We start from the raw sequence: 17404 nt of genomic DNA, 5'->3' as shown, positions 1-17404 counted from the left end.
TTTCCCTTCAGCTCCAGTGGGGAGAGCCTGAGTTATTAATTCCTCTCTGTGCAGAGTGAATCATAGAATGGTTTGGATTGGAAGGGACCTTAAAGAACCACATAGTTTCAACTCCCCTGCCATAAGCAGGGATGTCTTCCACTGGTCAGCTGGCTCAATCTGCCCTTGAACACCTCCAAGGATGGGGCAACTACAGCTTCTCTGGGCAACCTGTTCCAGTGTCTCACCAATCTCACAGGGAAGGATTTCTTCCTTATATCTAATCCAAACTTCCCTTCTTTCAGTTTAAAACCATCACCCCTTGTCCCATTACTGCACTCCCTGATAAAAGGTCACTCCCCATAGTCCCTGTAGCCTTCCTTTAAGTACTTTAAGGCTGCTACGAGGTTTCCCCAGAGACCTCACTTTTTCCATTATCTACTGAGCCAACCTAGTTCATAGAACCATAGAATCATAGAACCATAGAATCACAGAATCATAGAATCACAGAATCATAGAATCATAGAATCGTAGAAGCATAGAATCATAGAATCATGGAATCATAGAATCATAGAATCAGAATCACAGAATCATAGAATCATAGAATCAACCAGGTTGGAAGAGACCTCCAAGACCATCCAGTCCAATCTATCACCCAGCCCTATCCAATCAACCACACCATGGCACCAAGTGCCTCATCCAGTCTTCTCCTGGATGTCTCCAATGATGGCAACTCCACCACCTCCCTGGGCAGCCCATTCCAATGGGCAATCACCCTCTCTGTGAAAAACTTCCTCCTAATATCCAGCCTATACCTCCCCTGGCACAACTTGGTAAGTTTAAACTGGAAACTACCTGATGGCTAAGATTAGAGGGATAATGATAAGGCAGGGAAAAATTAACTGCATGGATAGAGATGTTTGATGAGAGATTAGATACAAGTTCTTCAGAGATAAGTCTGAGTGGAATGTAAGTCACACATTTTCCAGTTATGATGCACTAAGATAATGTTTAACATCTTGATCTGTTGTCACTGGCAGTCAGGAACCAACCCTTTGTAAGGTCTGAATGAGGAACTTAGTGTCATGGTTTAGCTGATTAGGTGGTGTTGGGTGATAGGTTGGACTTGAGGATCTCAAAGGTTATTTCCAACCTGGTTAATTCTGTGATTCTGTGTCTCATTTGGAGAAGAATATTCAAACTGAGTGCACTTCAGGAACAGCATGGACCTGAAAAGGACCATCATCCCCCTGGCTGTATTAAAACCAGGTTTATTCCCATCTACCCTAAGGAAAGAAGCACAAAAGGGTCTGTATTTATGCAGCTGGAGTCTCTGCTCCCTGGAGGTGGGGAAGGTTAACTTGCCTTTTGGGAATTAGACAATGAATAACCTCGTATGAGATCGAGCCAGTGCTCTGGTGCTCTTAGTTCACTTGGACTAAAGTGTCCTAACCACCAAAATACAGGCTGTAGGAGATAGGGAAAAGCTGTGTCAATGCTTCTGGTTTGAGCCTGATAGGTCAGGTCAAACTGACATCTAAGGATGGATGAGAATGGAGAAACAGTTGAATGGGAAGCACAACTCATCAGCACAGTCGTTGCAGGTCCCCCTCAAAAGAATCACAGAGTGTTTGGATCTTTAAAGGTCGTCCAACCCACCTCCCCTGCAGTGAGCTGTGACATCTGCAACTAGAGCAGGTTCCTCAGAGCTCCAAACAACCTGATCTGGAATGCTTCCAGGGCTGGGGTATCTGCCACCTCTCTGGGCACCCTGGAACAGTGTTTCACCACCCTCAGTGCAAAAAATGTCTTCCTTCTATGTAGTCTACATCTTTCTTTAAAAGGATCACCTCTTGTCCTGTCACATGGGAGGTCTTAGCTCCAGGTCTGTATTCCATGAGCTCCTTACACCTCTTTTGTGAATCATTTTGGGTAAGTCTGGGTCAGATTGACCTACCCAGCAATCCCCAAAATGTATGTAGAGAATGATGAGCTTAAATATGGGTGAAATGCTCTCCAAAGCTGCCTGCTTCTTCATGAGCTGCTGAAAGAAGCAGAAATCATTATGCAAAGCAAGGCACTGAATTTGTTGACGTCTCAGAGGAGAAATAACTCCTTCTGTAAAGTGTTAGAGATAAGGAGCATTTCTAAAGATGTGCCAGAGTCAGTGTGGTTACCATTTTGATGGGATTCCCATATCTGCTGTATTTCACATCCTAATGAAAGAAAGCAATGAAAGGAAAAGAAAAGAAAAGAAAAGAAAAGAAAAGAAAAGAAAAGAAAAGAAAAGAAAAGAAATGAAAAGAAATGAAATGAAAAGAATAGAAAAGAAAAGAAAAGAAAAGAAAAGAAAAGAAAAGAAAAGAAAAGAAAAGAAAAGAAAAGAAAAGAAAAGAAAAGAAAAGAAAAAAGAAAAGAAAAGAAAAGAGAAGAGAAGAGAAGAGAAGAAAAGAAAAGAAAAGAAAAGAAAAGAAAAGAAAAAAAAAAAAGAAAAGAAAAAAAGAAAAGAAAAGAAAAAGAAAAGAAAAGAAAAGAAAAGAAAAGAAAAGAAAAGAAAAGAAAAGAAAAGAGAAGAGAAGAGAAGAGAAGAGAAGAGAAGAGAAGAGAAGAGAAGAGAAGAGAAGAGAAGAGAAGAGAAAAGAAAAGAAAAGAAAAGAGAAGAGAAGAGAAGAGAAGAGAAGAGAAGAGAAAAGAAGAGAAAAGAAGAGAAAAGAAAAGAAGAGAAAAGAAAAGAAGAGAAAAGAAAAGAAAAGAAAAGAAGAGAAAAGAAAAGAAAGAAAAGAAAAGAAAAGAAAAGAAAAGAAAAGAAAAGAAAAAGAAAAGAAAAGAAAAGAAAAGAGAAGAGAAGAGAAGAAAAGAAAAGAAAAGAAAAGAAAAGAAAAGAAAAGAAAAGAAAAGAAAAGAAAAGAAAAGAAAAGAAAAGAAAAGAAAAGAAAAGAAAAGAAAAGAAAAGAAAAGAAAAGAAAAGAAAAGAAAAGAAAAGAAAAGAAAAGAAAAGAAAAGAAAAGAAAAGAAAAAAGAAAAGAAAAGAGAAAAGAAAAGAGAAACAAACTTGATGCCAGCAACATCAGTTAAAGTCAAGAGAGCTTTTGAAGAGCACTTGCTGTCCATGGATCTGGTGCAGGACACCTTTGCTGTTCACCACCTGAAAAGTATTAACTTCTTCTTCCTTGTAAAACATTGAATTCCACTTCATAATGACAGGCAAACCATTATGTAGAAGAAGTTAACATCCATAAGGTTTGCATTTAATAAAAAGCCAATTTTTTTTTTTTTTTAATTCTCTCCAGCATGGCATTTCCTAGAGAAAGGGGAGCAGGGGTTTGGAAGCAGAGAAAATAAATAGAAAGCCTAATGCAAAATGCAGTCTCTAAAGCAAAACCTTTATATCAGGTTAGCCTTCAGTAACCTGGTAATTTAGGCAATTAAATTTCTCTCAGGGGGATAATACAACTGGAAAGCACCAAAGTAGTCATTAATGTTATTATCATCATTAATAAAACATCCTAAAGTGATACTTAAAAGCTGTTTACAGAGCAGAGTGTCAAAATCAGCATGTCCCAGCAAATGATTTGTTTGAACAAAAAACCATTGCTTCCTCCAATAAACATTTTATTGGATAGCTTTTAATAGCAAATATTTGGGGGAAAAATCTGTCATTAGAGGATTAGGTGGCTGGAGCTGCTTAAGTGCTCTTATGCAAGCTGGGAAAGGCATTGCCTAAAGAGAAAAATTCAACACACAGCAGATCCTTTGGGTAAATTATTTCCAAACAAAATAGTGATAGCCTGAGCTGGCACTGATGATAGCAGGTTCTGTGATATGGTCCTTCAAGGCTTTATCCAATATTAAAAGCCAAAGGGAAGAGCTTTTCCTCCCTTTCCCTTGGGAAAATCTCAGTCATCTGGTAGCTGTGGTTTTCAGGAAATATATCCTAATCATCAGCCTCATTTTTTGCCTTCTGCCATTTTTCATCTCCCCACACCTACTGCTGCTTCCAGCAGCGTTTCTTTGCCTCTTCCTATCTAGTAAATGTGGCTACTTCATTTTCCAAGCCTGATCCCTTGCTGACACCCAGAGATTTGAGAAAATACCAATGACATTTGATGTTTTTCATGAAGTTTCAAATGATGTTTGAAATTTTTTTATTAACTTTCCCTTCCTAGAATGGTGTAACTAAAACAAAACACCAACACCCCCACCCCATCCCCTCCCCCAAACATTTAAGATCCTTTTGTTACGAGAAAGGCTTTGAAATGCTTCTATGAAATATTCCAAATCAAAAGGAAAACACCACCACCAACAATTCTGAAGAATATTACGAAATTCTTAATCTACTTAAAAGCCAATCTCATAATTTCTGGGATCCTGCATCAAGACTTTTGGCAATGTTGCTCAATGCCCACACACATCATGTCATGATAAATCCCTGTTCCTTGTAGTGGATCTCACTGAGGTCTTGGGTTGAAATATGGCTCAGATGATCCCTAGAGATCTTTCTCAGCCTTTCTTCCTATTATTTTATCAGTCTATAAATATGAATGAGCTGTGGAACAGCTTTTTCATAGCATTGTCTACCTTTCCCATGACCAATGTCTGTGGTTTTGATGAATCATGGAATCACAGAATCAGTTTGATTAAAAGGGACCTTTAAGACCATCAAGTCCAACCAGTAATCCAGCACTGCCAGGTTACCACTAAACCATGACTCAAAGCACCACATCAGGTTCTGCAGTGCTGGAGTCACCTGAGATGCTCTTCTTTCTCTATCCCTTCTTGCATACTAGCAATGCAATTTAAATGCACATTTCCAGGATGTTCCCATTTGAGCACAGATTTTTCTCTCCTTGCTTCAGAAGCTGAGGTTCTTTCTCTGTGTCTGAAATGCCTGCAAATATTTCATTCACCTGCAGAATCTTAGAAGGTACATCTTTGCAGCATAACGCAGCACTGGACAGAAATATCTAAGCTAAACTGGCAGCAAATCAGCTACTTGAGGAGCTAGAAGTGTTAGAAGTGGATAAACATGAGATTCTTCAGAGCTAGCTAAAATTTTTTTCCCACTGCTGTACCCTCTGGTAGAAGCATGGGAGGAAAGCAAGGTCTGGATGACCTCAAGGAGATTTCTCCCTCTATCTCTGCCAGGTCCAGTTTCTCACAGACATGGCAAGGTCTGGAGCTGCCCTGATCCCCTGGCAGTCCCACACAGTAAACACATTTCATGGTTTTGTGGGAACGAGATAAAAATAGAAAAGGTATTGTGGACTATCCAAGCTTTTTAGAAAGACAAAATTCCCTGGCTTGCAGTCAGAGCCCGAGACAAGCCACAAAGCTTTAATTAGCTGAGAGTTTTGCCTAGATTAGCATCAGTCACACACTTGCCAATGTGCAAGTGGGCTGTGCTGAAGCATCTCAAAGCATGGCCAAGCCATGCAGCAGGTATCTACATGTTCCTAAATTAAGAGGCAGGTTTCTTTTCAGTTTAGTGTCAAATCCCTCCTGAAAGCCCTCCAAGCTTGAGGAAGTCTCCCAGGATCTCCAGTTGCAAAGATCTTTACGTGGTGACTGCTCCTCTTTGGCAGCTGCTCTGTGAAATGTGTCCTCCAGCAAGGTGTGCACTTTGCTCAGAGTTTGTCTTACTGATATTCCTGTGGGTTAAAATGCAAATAAAAATAGCCCAGAAAACAGGGCTCAAGGGAATCTCAAGCAGTCATTTCCTTTGGCTTCTGAGAAGGGAACATTTCAGTTAACACTGGTAATTAATAAACGGCCACAGACCTGCTCCTGACCGTCTGCTCCAATGCTTTATTATTTTTATAGTCACAAAAAAACCATCAGAAAACTCCAGCCCCCAGCCCTTCAATTTCTGATTTGCCTTTCCCTGACTGAAGTTTAAGACCAAGGTCTCTTATCCCTTCCTTAATGGGCAGGGAGGTTGGTTTGTTTGCTTTACTTGCTACTGTCTCCAGATTAGAAAAGTGGTATCATGTTCCCCTTCTGTTTATTTTCCCTGGGATTTTAGAAAAAAAAACTCTGGCCACTGGAAAGGAAAGGCTTCAATCCCAGAGGGAGAACACTCACACTTTTCCTCCTGCTAAGAGACCATTTCTCAACCAACCAGCAGATGATGAAGCACAAAGTCAAAGGCCTCTTGCACCAAACCTTCCTTAACAAACCAAACTGATTTTTGTTGAGCTGAGGGTGGTGTCCAAGAAATCATATTCAATTTCAGGCACATTTTCACTCTTTATTTCTTTTGACTAGGCTTTATCAGTCGTTCCTTTCCTTTCCTGAAGCTGATGTTACCCTGGTTCCTCACTGACCACTTACATTACTACCTTCTCAACCTCTGAACATGCCACAAGAGCAACAGAAACCTTCATGGCTTCCTGGGATTTAACATAAACCTCTTTTCAGCACTGCTGAAGTACACATTGACAAAATTAAGGAATAGTCCATGGGTTTACGGCCATGGTGGACTTAGGTTGATGGTTGGACTTGATAATCTTGGAGGTCTTTTCCAAGCAGAAGAGATTCTATGATGATATTTCAACAGTACTGGCACTGCCAGATCCCCACTAAACCACATCCCTTAGCCCCACATCTACCTGGCTTTTCAATCTCTCCAGGGACAGTGATCCTGGGCCAGGGCTTTCCAACCCTTTTGGGAAAGACATTTTTCATAATATCCAACCTAAGCCTCCCCTAGGGCCATTCCCTCCTATTCTGTTGCTTATTCCTTTGGAGATGAGACCAACCATCACCTCAATCCAACCTCCTTCAGGTAGTTGTAGAGAGTGGGAATGTCTCCCATCATGACTGTGTAGAGAAAAAGTAGATCCTATTGTGGACATTTGAGTCAGAAGAACTCAACTGACTTCAAAACAGAGAGATTTACCTGAGGAATAACTTGCCATCTATCTTTATCAACCACAAAGGCTGCGGGAAGGAGGCCACAAACACCACACTTCTGTTTTGATGGAGCTGTGTGGGTGCTGTGCTCTGGCATGGAGAGTTAAAGGTGGGGAATGTCTGGGGAAAATGGTGTTTCTGGCAGATGGGAGGAGGTGGCTGAAGGAATTTGTCTTGCCAGGGACTCCCAAGCAACTTTCATTGCTGAGCTACTTCTCCCAGGGATCTAATGGGAATTTGTGGCAATCAGATATGGCCTCAGGAGGGGCATTCGGATTTTACTCGCTTTTGTGGGAAGACTAAAAACTCATCTAAAGACTATCCCACCACTGCTTTTCAATTATCCTACACTCCCTGGGCTGCTTGGTCAGCATGTCAGGGAGGAAAGTATTAGTGTGGGCAGGTGATGCTTTAGAGTGTCTCCAGGACACATTCAATCTATCTCCCAACTTCTCCAGTCATGGAGTGCACTTCTGGGATTTCTAGTTCAAAGGAGACAGAGAACTATTGGAGAGAGTCCAGTGAAGGCTACAAAGATGCTGAGGTGAGTGGAGCATCTCCATAAGGTGGAAAGGCTCAGAGACCTGGAGTTGCTTAGCCTGGAGAAGAGCAGCCTGAGAGGAAATATTCTCAATGTTCATCATAAGTTAAAAGGTGGAGGGCAAGAGGCTGGGGCCAGGCTCTTGTCAGTAGTGCCCAGCGACAGGACAAGGGGCAGCAAGCACAAACTGGAACCCAAGAGGTTACATCTGAACAGAAGAAGAAAATACTTTGGTGTGAGGGTGCTGAAGTCCTGCTCCAGGCTGCCCAGAGAGGTTGTGGAGTCTCCTCTGCAAAGGTTCCAAAACCACCTGGGCATTGTGATCCTGGGCAAGCCTCTGTGGGTGCTGCTTTAGCAGAAGGGTTGTGCTAGACGACCTCTAGAGGTCCCTTCTAGCCTCCACCATTCTGTGATTTTGTGATGCTCCTCCTCCCCTTCCTTTCTACCCTGAACACCCTTCCTCCTTCCCAACACACAAGCAGATCCATACCCAGAGCTCTTGAGTGCTAACAGAACTTTTTGTGCTCATGACTACCTGTCTGTTAGCTTAATGTTCTCAGCTAGAGGCAATGTCAGAGTTTAAATGCAACCAAGAGTGCATCTAAAAATCCCCTATTTACTCTGGGAAGAAAAAAGTTCCTTGAACACATTTTGCTCCACTCAGTCTCTGTCACTGGTGACAGACCTTCACTGTTCTCAGACCAGCCCCTTCTAGCAAAGTCTGAAATATAGAAGCCAGAGCTGCTTTGGCTCCTTGGCTAAAGCCTTAGTGAAAGGGACATTCACAATGCAGAGACTTCTTGTCTTATAACCTCAGCAGGTTTTCTCCTTCAGAGCATGGCAGACAGCTCCTAATTCAAGCCTTTCAAGCCTGTGTGGGTCCACACCACATTCTCACTTGGCAGCAGCCAAATGAATCCTAATGTGGGAAGAGGATGCCAGATGCTCAGCTCATGTTCCTGGAACCAGCACTCACCCATGACACAGCATGGGATGCAAAACCAGGATGTCTTTTGGCTGAAACCAAAAGTGTAAGTGATGTCTAACCACACAGCCCCAACAGCCTTCTCAAGACACTTGCTCATTAGTGCCCTCCCTAACAAAGCAGTTCATTTGGATAGGAGGCTGCTGCTCTAACTTCCTATGGTTGGCTGGAGGTTCATCAGTTCTCATAGGCTTAGCAATTTGTTTCCTCATGGTTGGGAAACCTCCAAAGCAAACCAGTGGCATGTAGGATGCAGTTCTGGCAACTCTAGGATTTTCATTTTCTGCCTGAGCCTATAGGAAAGCAGAAAAAAAAGTACTCCAGTGAGGCATAAAGCCAAACCCCTCATGACTGAGTGTGTGGAAGGTGCATCAGACCTCTTTCTCTTGGTCATGAAGTGATCTGATGGCAGGGACTCGATGATCTTAAAGATCTTTTCCAGTCAAAATGATTCTCTGAAGACAGAAGTGAGGCATAGGGAAAGGGATTCACCATGGAACAGGCTGTCACCAGAGTTGTTTGTTTTCCTTTCCTGCTTCTGAACCGAGACTAAACTCCTTGTTGAGGATATGCAATTCAAATAATTTATTAGGCTTAAAACAAGGGAACAAGTGGAATCCCAAAGACTCTATTATGTAAGGCATTGAGAATTACTTCTTGGCTTGAAAGTCTTTACAAACATTTCTATACTATTTCCAGCTAGAGCAAGTTCTTTTTTTTTTTTTCCTTTGGATAATGAATTTTTATTCCGGATACCAAATGCCTGCCTTGAGCAAACAAATCATTAGTCCTGATGTGTTGACCTAAGGAGACAGCCTCATCCCTAATTGTTTTTCCACCAGACAGCAGGAACATTTTCCCTGCTTGTCTCCATTAGGAATAGAAAGCTTCAGATGCCCATGAGTTAATTACATAATCCCATCTAGTTTTCTATCTTCTATCTATGGAAAAACAGAAAGAAAACTTCAAAATGTCACTTGGAACTCCAATTTTAGAACAGGAAGGTCTGACACATGCAGGTGCCCTTATGCTGTCTCTTACACTAGGTGACAAAAAAAAATAATCTTGTTTAGCTAGCTGCTGGACTTCCCCATGGCTATGATTTGGAGAAATTAACCCAACAGTTGGGACCTAGCAGGCTCAGTTCTAGCAGGGTTATCAAAATAGCTACCTGCGAGCAAGCCAATTCCCACAGCTGGGAGTGGTGCAGAAAGTGATGCTGCTACTATCCACATCTGCCTACAGCTGAGCTGACAGACAGGATGACCAGAGAATCATTTAGAGGTGAGGTACAGTCTTCAGGATACACCCAAACCAAGGCTCCAGGTACTGATTTGGAAGCCATAATGAGTGGTGAGAGCCTGGATTGGGTTGTCCAGGGAGGTGGTTGAGGCCCCATCCCTGGAGGTGTTTGCGGCCAGGCTGGATGAGGCTCTGGCCAGCCTGATGTAGTGTGAGGTGTCCCTGCCCATGGCAGGGGGGTTGGAACTGAATGATCCTTGTGGTCCCTTCCAACCCTGACTGATTCTATGATTCTATAGGACCTTCCTACTGAGGCCCACCAGATGATTTGGTTTAGAGATTCCTGCATGCCTGTCCACCACATTAAGAAGTCTTCTAGTCTACAGTTATAAAAATGAACTCAAGTCATGATGGTTCCTGTTTTTAAATATGAAGATGTCCTGCTGAACTACAGTTTTGTCTTTAACACATGGTAATGAAGTTGGAGCTGTCTCTGCTGAAGAACTACACCTAGAATCTGGACAGAGTCCATCAGTGTAGAAAACCATAGAATCGTGGAATCATTGAAAGATTCGGGTTGGAAGGGACCTTCAAATGTCATCTAGTCCACCCCCATTGGATCTTCTTTGATTCTTATGACCTTTGAAGGTCCATTCCAAGCAGTGCATTCCAGGATTCCATGAGTCTATGGGGCTGTGATTCAGACACATAACTTGGGGACTGATTTGTCTTTCTCACTATTTCAGTCTTGGGGAATAAACTCTCATGGACTGAGAAAAGAGAAGAGATCCAGCAGACCTAAGAGCCCCTCTCCAAGCTGGAACCATATTAGCTGTTGTCCCTGTGGATATGTTTCAGGCCAGGTGATGTATAAAACTCATTTCAGAGCAGAAGTGGTAGGATGTGTGCATCACTTAGCTGGCTGATGGCAGCTGGAGCTCCATGGCATCTGGTAGAGCTGTTCCCAGTCAGCCAAGGTGTGCAAGTCCAAGGCCTTGGCTTTGTATGCTGGGAGAATGTGAGATGTTATGTCTTCCTCCTACCCCTCCTAGGGCCATTGAACATGCCATTTGAGAACTCCTTTGGCCTTTTATTTCCTTGATTTAAGGCACAAGAGCTGTGAAAGAGGATTGTTTGGGGTTGCAGAGTGGAACAGATCCATTGTGCCTTTGCTCCCGGGTAGGCAGCGCTGCCCACAGATGGAACGATAAGGCTTGGACCACGCCAAAGGACTTGAGTTTTCTGTTTGGTTTGTGCTATTACACTAGATTCCAATTAATAGGTCTCCTACTAAATGTCACTCTCACTCACCTGGCAAGATGTCCTGGGAACAGACTCAGTGTGAGTCATTTCATTGCCTTGAAACAATGGATAAAGAGGACACCTAATCCAGGGAAAGGGCATGGTGGAGGGGATGGCTTAGAAGCCTGAGCAACAGGTTTGAGATGTGTAGACTCTCTGGAACCACAGCATTGAATTCAAGTCATGCTACTAGTCCTGTTTAACTTTGGTTTTGTCTTTTCCCTTCTCTTTTCTTTCTTCCAAGGGTTAAACCAAATTGATCTTGGCACACTGCAATGTGCTGAGGTATTTTAGGCTGCTTTACAACCCTGGTAGGTCCGGATGGACCTTAAAAAGCACCAGACATGTTTCAGATGAGTGGGAATTCACCCTGTTGTCCTTGGACATACTTTTCCTTCTTCCTATTGTTATGGCCAGGCTGGGTTTCAGCACCAGTTGATATGACCTTTGAGTGTGTAATTTGCTGAGTGCTTTGGGATCACAGGGGATGAAGAGCTCCATTTAACCACAAACTTTTTTTATTATTAGCTCCTGTGAAGAGACTGGAGGCAACAGGTGTGAATTGGTGTTTGCTTAGCTAAGACTTCCTGCTGAGCTTGCCTTGGGCATCTCTGCCTGGCCTCCAAGCACTGCCACTGCTTCCAAAGCTCAGGTTTGATCTCCCCAGATGCTTTCATCCTTCCTACAACAGCTATTTTTAGAGGCATTACTCAAATGGGGTGATGCATTGAGGATTCCCCGTAGCACAGAAGCACAGAATTGCCTAGATTGGAAAAGACCCTTAAGACCATCAAGTTTGATCATCAGCCTTCATATACTCAGATGTTTCCAGATGCAGGCATCTTCAACTGCACCAGAAAATGATTAAAGACATAAAATGAAAAACGAACCAAAAAACCCCAACAACAACAACAAACACAAAAAACCCCAAATAAAACAAAAAAAACAAAACAAACCCCAACCAAACAGAAAAACCTTAACAAAACCCCAAAATAACAACAACAAAACCAACCAAAACCCCAAACCCAGCCAAACAAAAAAGCCACCAAAGATAAAACCAACTGAAACTGCTGTCTGAGTCAGGAATACAAGGACTAAAGTATTCCAAGGGGTCAGTTTCCCACTGTAAATGCAATACAAATATCCTGGGTGACCTTAACAACTTTTTTCTGTTTTGTTGTTGTTTTTTTTTCTTGCCTATTCATAACATTTTCCCTGTTCTTTGTCCACCAGGATGAGAGCCAAGCTTTTACTCTGTATGTGGTATGGTGCCATTACTAATTGATTCATTAATAGGAGGGTAATAAGACCTAGTTATTGGCAGGTCTGGGAAAGTTTGGGTTCAAATTCTTTGAGTTTTTTTTTTTTGTTTGTTTGTTTTTTTTTTGTTTGTTTTTTTTCTTTTTAAATAGTTGGAAACCTCTGCTGAAATTGTGTTGCTCCCTTCTGCCCTTAGCTGCTGGTAATTACAGCATGATATCATCAGTGTCAAATGACACAGGCAGGCAGGCACTGGGAAACAATTCCAGGAACACTGACTGTGGAGAGCTGACCTGTGAGTGGTAGCAGCTCGTTCCCAGGGGTGGCTTCATGGGAGAAAATGATGAGAAAATATAGAAAGACTTGCAGGCTAAGCCAAAACTGCTTAATGGAGACAGGTATTTTCCTTGAGGCAACTCTGCTGCTTCTAGGAGAATGGCAAAAGGGCTGCTTCTGCCTGCTTAAATCATCACTGGAAGCCAGAGCATGTCTTGTAGCTACAAGGTATTTGCACAGGGTAACAAAATCTTAGGATGGTAGAGCTTGGAAAAGACTTCCAAGGATCAGCAGGTTGCAGAGGGACCAGGTTTTGAGTCTCTGCAGGGAAGGAGACTTCACAACCTCTCTGAGCAGTTTGCTTGAGTGTCCAGTTCTGGGCCCCTCAGTTCCAGAAAGATGTTGAGTTGCTTGGATGTGTCCAGAGAAGGGCAACAAGGCTGGGGAGGGGTCTGGAGCACAACCCTGTGAGGGGAGGCTGAGGGAGCTGGGTGTGTTCAGCCTGGAGAAGAGGAGGCTCAGGGGTGACCTCATTGCTCTCTACAACTACCTGAAGGGAGGTTGTAGCCAGGTGGGGGTTGGGCTCTTCTCCCAGGCACCCAGTGACAGAAGAAGAGGACACAGTCTGAAGTTGCACCAGGGGAGGTTTGGGCTGGATGTGAGGAAGAAATTCTTCCCAGAAGGAGAGATTTGGCATTGGGATGTGCTGCCCAGGGAGGTGATGGAATCACCTGTTCCTGGAAGTGTTTAAAATAAGATTGGATGAGGCACTTAGTGCCATGGGTTAGTTGATTAGATGGTGTGGGATGATAGGTTGGACTGGATGGTCTTGAAGATCTTTTCCAAGATTAAGTCTGGTTAATTCTGATTCTGTAAGTTTTCACTTATCCCCACATCCTTTCTTACCTTTTCTGAGGGATATACTCCTATCCCTGCTCAGGCTTTCTTCTCCTTCCTCTCACACACATGCTTGGGTCTCTCTACTTTTCAGTCCTCAATCATCAGTGCAAGCACATCCCACCCTGCCCCCCCCCCCCAAAAAAAAAAAAAAGAAAAAAATCAGATATTTGTGAGCAGAATTAAAGCTGATGTGAATAGCTATGGCTAGGGATAGATGGATTGATGGAGATACATGCATCAGTGTTCAGTGAAGACTTAAAAAGCCTTCAGAAGGAGGGTGGCTGAATATGATCAATCAAGAAGACAAGTCTCAGAAAGCTGTTTCAGATGCATCAAACAAGCTTCAGCAGTCAATTCCTCTTTTTTTTTTCTTTTCTTTTCTTTTTTTTTTTTTTTTTTTTTTGGTGGCTCCACACAAAAAAAATCAAAATCAGTGTTCTAGTGATGACAAATCCAGGATGGAAAAACTCTTGATCAGATAATCCTTCTCCCACCACTACATTCAGAACAAAAGTTGATTGTTTTCTAAATGTTTTGCTAGGTATGCTTCACTGTTTTCCCAGATTTACTGCATCACCCTGGGCATCTGATTCACACACCCAAAAGTGACCCTTCACAGCAGGGTGGCAGGCTAAGAAAAGGCCAGTTATGAATGTGAGCACTTCTTGATCTTTAGCTACAGCCTGCTTGCAACAAAAATGATCCCATGGTCATGGAGAGAGAAAGAATAATTAACTATTTTAAATCAAGTCACTGCCAAAGAGAGAAATGGCAGAAGTGAAGAGGCAGAAAGCAGATGGGACAGAAGGAAGTACAGAAAATAATGGAATTATAGTCTTGAGAGGAGCAGCTGAGGGAACTGGGATGGTTCAGCCTAGAGAAAAGGAGACTCAGGGGAGACCTCACTCCCTACAACTCCCTGAAATGAGGTTGGAGCCAGGCAGGGTCTCTTCTCCTAAGGAACAAGTGATAGGACAAGAAGAAAGAGTTTCAAGTTGCATCAGTGGGAGGTTTACATTGGACATTAGGACAATTTCTTCACCACAAGGGCTGCCAAGCCCTGGCCCAGGCTGCCCAGGGAGATGTTGGAGTTCCCATCTTTGGAGGGATTTCAAAGCTGTGTAGATATGGTGTTGAGGGACATGATTCAGTGGTGACCTGGCAGTGCTGGGTTAAGAGTTGGATTTGATGATCTCAAAGGTCTCTTCCAGCCATGATGATTCTAGGATTGTATAATCCATATTTTCTTTGGTGAGTGTTGATTTCATAAACTCTCTAGGAAACAACACTTTGAGGGAGTGACAGAAGTTTTATGGGAAGTCTCAGGTTTTTCTTCCACATCTTTCCACTTTAATGGCAAAAACAAACCCCTGAAATCCCAGGGGGATTTTATTTTTCTCTCTCAGTTACTGTTGGTTTTTTTTTTTTCCTGGTAGGATTGGCATCTGAATCTTGAAGAACTTGCTTCTTACTCTTCACAGGAATATTTTAGACAGAGGATGCAAATGTTTAATTTTATTTTTTCCCAGTTAAGGGTTGAAAATGGCCCTGGTTTCTAATGCTATCAGAATCATCCACAGTCTCAGTCTTAACTTAGGAAGCAGCCTAGTGCTTAAGTTCAAGAGGGGTTTGGGCTTTGCCAGCTTTGCTGGCAGCTGAGTGGGCTGGTTTTGTAACTGGTGGTTTTTATTAGCTACAGATGAAGTCATACAAAGTCTCTCCACAGATCATCCTTCTGATTGAGGGCCACTGTGGATGGGATCCATCTCATCTAACTATAATAATCAAAAAAACAACCCAAAAAAACCTAAAAAATAGCCTTGTAAATATGAGCTAGCTACCAAAGGTTTGTGCTGTAGCCAGTGGAAAAATAGGCACTTCCAGGCAGCAATTCCCTTGACCCAATTTGTGACTTATTTTGGTCTGAAGTGAAACAGTGCCTTTAACTGAAGATGTCTGGACATCAATCACCCTAAGAAGAGCAGTAGCAATAATGTTGTTATTTGGGAGCTCCCCAGAAAGAAGAAAAAAAAAAAAACCAACCCAAACCAAAATATTTCCTCATGCACTGAAAACTTCTCCTTTGCTTTGTTCTTAGTCTGTACACAGCAAGAAGCAAAAATCACCTGGAGCTATTGAAAAGGTGTTGTTTGGATCTGCAGGAGACCCAGTCTTGGTGAAGAAAGTTTGTGAGTCCCTTTCATGGCATGAAGACTCCTTTTTAACCTAGGGAGGGGATTTTGAGAGGACTTGCAAGCAAGTGTAGGAAAATTGATGAGCTTTCCACAAGTGCTCAGATCTGCCCAAACTTGTTCCCTGCTGAAAGAGTTTCCTGTTAGGTTGATGGGGACAGGAAAAAGCTAACACTAATGCCTGGACTGAGTTGTACAGACATAGGTGTCTGGTGCTACACTTGGCCTCTAGATACCATTGCAGACAGATGAATGTCACTGATGCAGGTTTTTTTTGCAATAGGCTGTCAGAAATGAAGTAAAAACAACCCAAAGAGTAGACTTAGAACCACTGAATCACAGAAACACAGAATTGTTTTGCTTGGAAAAGATCTTTAAGGTCACTAAGTCCAATCATTAACCTGACACTTGCAGGGCACCACTAAACCATGGCCCTCAGCATCACATCTACACAGCTTTGAAATCCCTCCAGGGTCAGGGATTCAACAGCTGCCCTGGGCAGCCTGATCCAGGGCTTGACAACCGTCAAGGGGAAGAAATGGTTTCTCTTGTCCAACCTAAATGTCCCCTGGTGCAACCTCAAGCCTTCTTCTCTTGCCCTGTCACTTATTCCTTGGGAAATGAGTCCTACCCCCACCTGGCTCCAACCTCCTTTCAGGGAGTTGTAGAGAGTGAGAAGGTGTCCCCTCAGCCTCCTTTTCCCCAGGTCCCTCAGCTACTCCTCACAAGACTCATGCTCTAAACCCTTCACCAGATTTGTTGTCCTTCTCTGGACAATCTTCAGCCCCTCAATGTCCTTCTTGTAGTGAAGGGCCCAAACTTGACCCCAATATTTGCAATGTGGCCTCAGCAGTGCCCAGTACAGGGCACAATCTCTGCCCTAGCTCTGTGGACCACCTTATTTCTTATTCAAGCCATGGTGCTGGTGGCTTTCTTGGCCACCTTGGTCCACTCTGGCTCATATCCAGCCTCTGTCAACCAACAGCCCTGGGCCCTTTTCTTCTGAGCAGCTTTCCAGCCACTTGTTTCCAAGCCTGGAGGGTTGCATGGGGACTTTGAGCACAGCTATGGAAGTTTGCATATCTGGTGTGTACATATCTACACGTGAGTGAGGGTCCTTTGTCTGATTTAATGTATTTTTTCCATTTCACATGCTCTAAAGCATCTTGGTTGGTCCTCACAGACCTTTTGAGAGGGGCAGATTCCTCCTCCTATCTGCCAGCTGGATGCAGATGTTGTGGATCTCTGAGTTCATTTCAGCTGGCAGTCGATGTCTCTGGTTAAATCACACTCCTACATTCGGTCACTCGAACAGCTCTTGGATCACCCTGGCTGTACTGACTGACCTGCTCTGATTTATGATGAGAGCCTAGATACCTACTGACACGTAGCTGTGAGCTGAGCCTTACTTAAGAATCCATCAGAGAAAGCCGTTCTGTTGCACACTCACTAATCATCTACTCATGGCTTACTCCTGACCGTATTTCAAGCGGAGGGCTGTGTAGGTGGATGTGTTTTCCCAACTGAAGCTCAAAATATAACTACAAGTCATGACATCACACGTAGGAAACAGCTAACAGATGTCATAGCTGTAACCAAACAACCTATGCTGCTAATATTAGACTTCCCAGAAAACTGTAAGGACTCATATATTTCAGTCAAGACTGGCTTGGGAGTCTCCACTCTGACCTCGTGGGGGAAAAAAAAGCATAGAATCATAGAATCAGTCAGGGTTGGAAGGGACCATAAGGATCAGCCAGTTCCAACCCCCCTGCCATGGGCAGGGACACCTCACACTACAGCAGGCTGGCCAGA

The sequence above is a fragment of the Indicator indicator genome, chromosome 20, assembly GCF_027791375.1.
Source record: "Indicator indicator isolate 239-I01 chromosome 20, UM_Iind_1.1, whole genome shotgun sequence".
Classification (NCBI taxonomy): Eukaryota; Metazoa; Chordata; class Aves; order Piciformes; family Indicatoridae; genus Indicator; species Indicator indicator.
Note: the sequence above shows the minus strand (reverse complement) of the source record.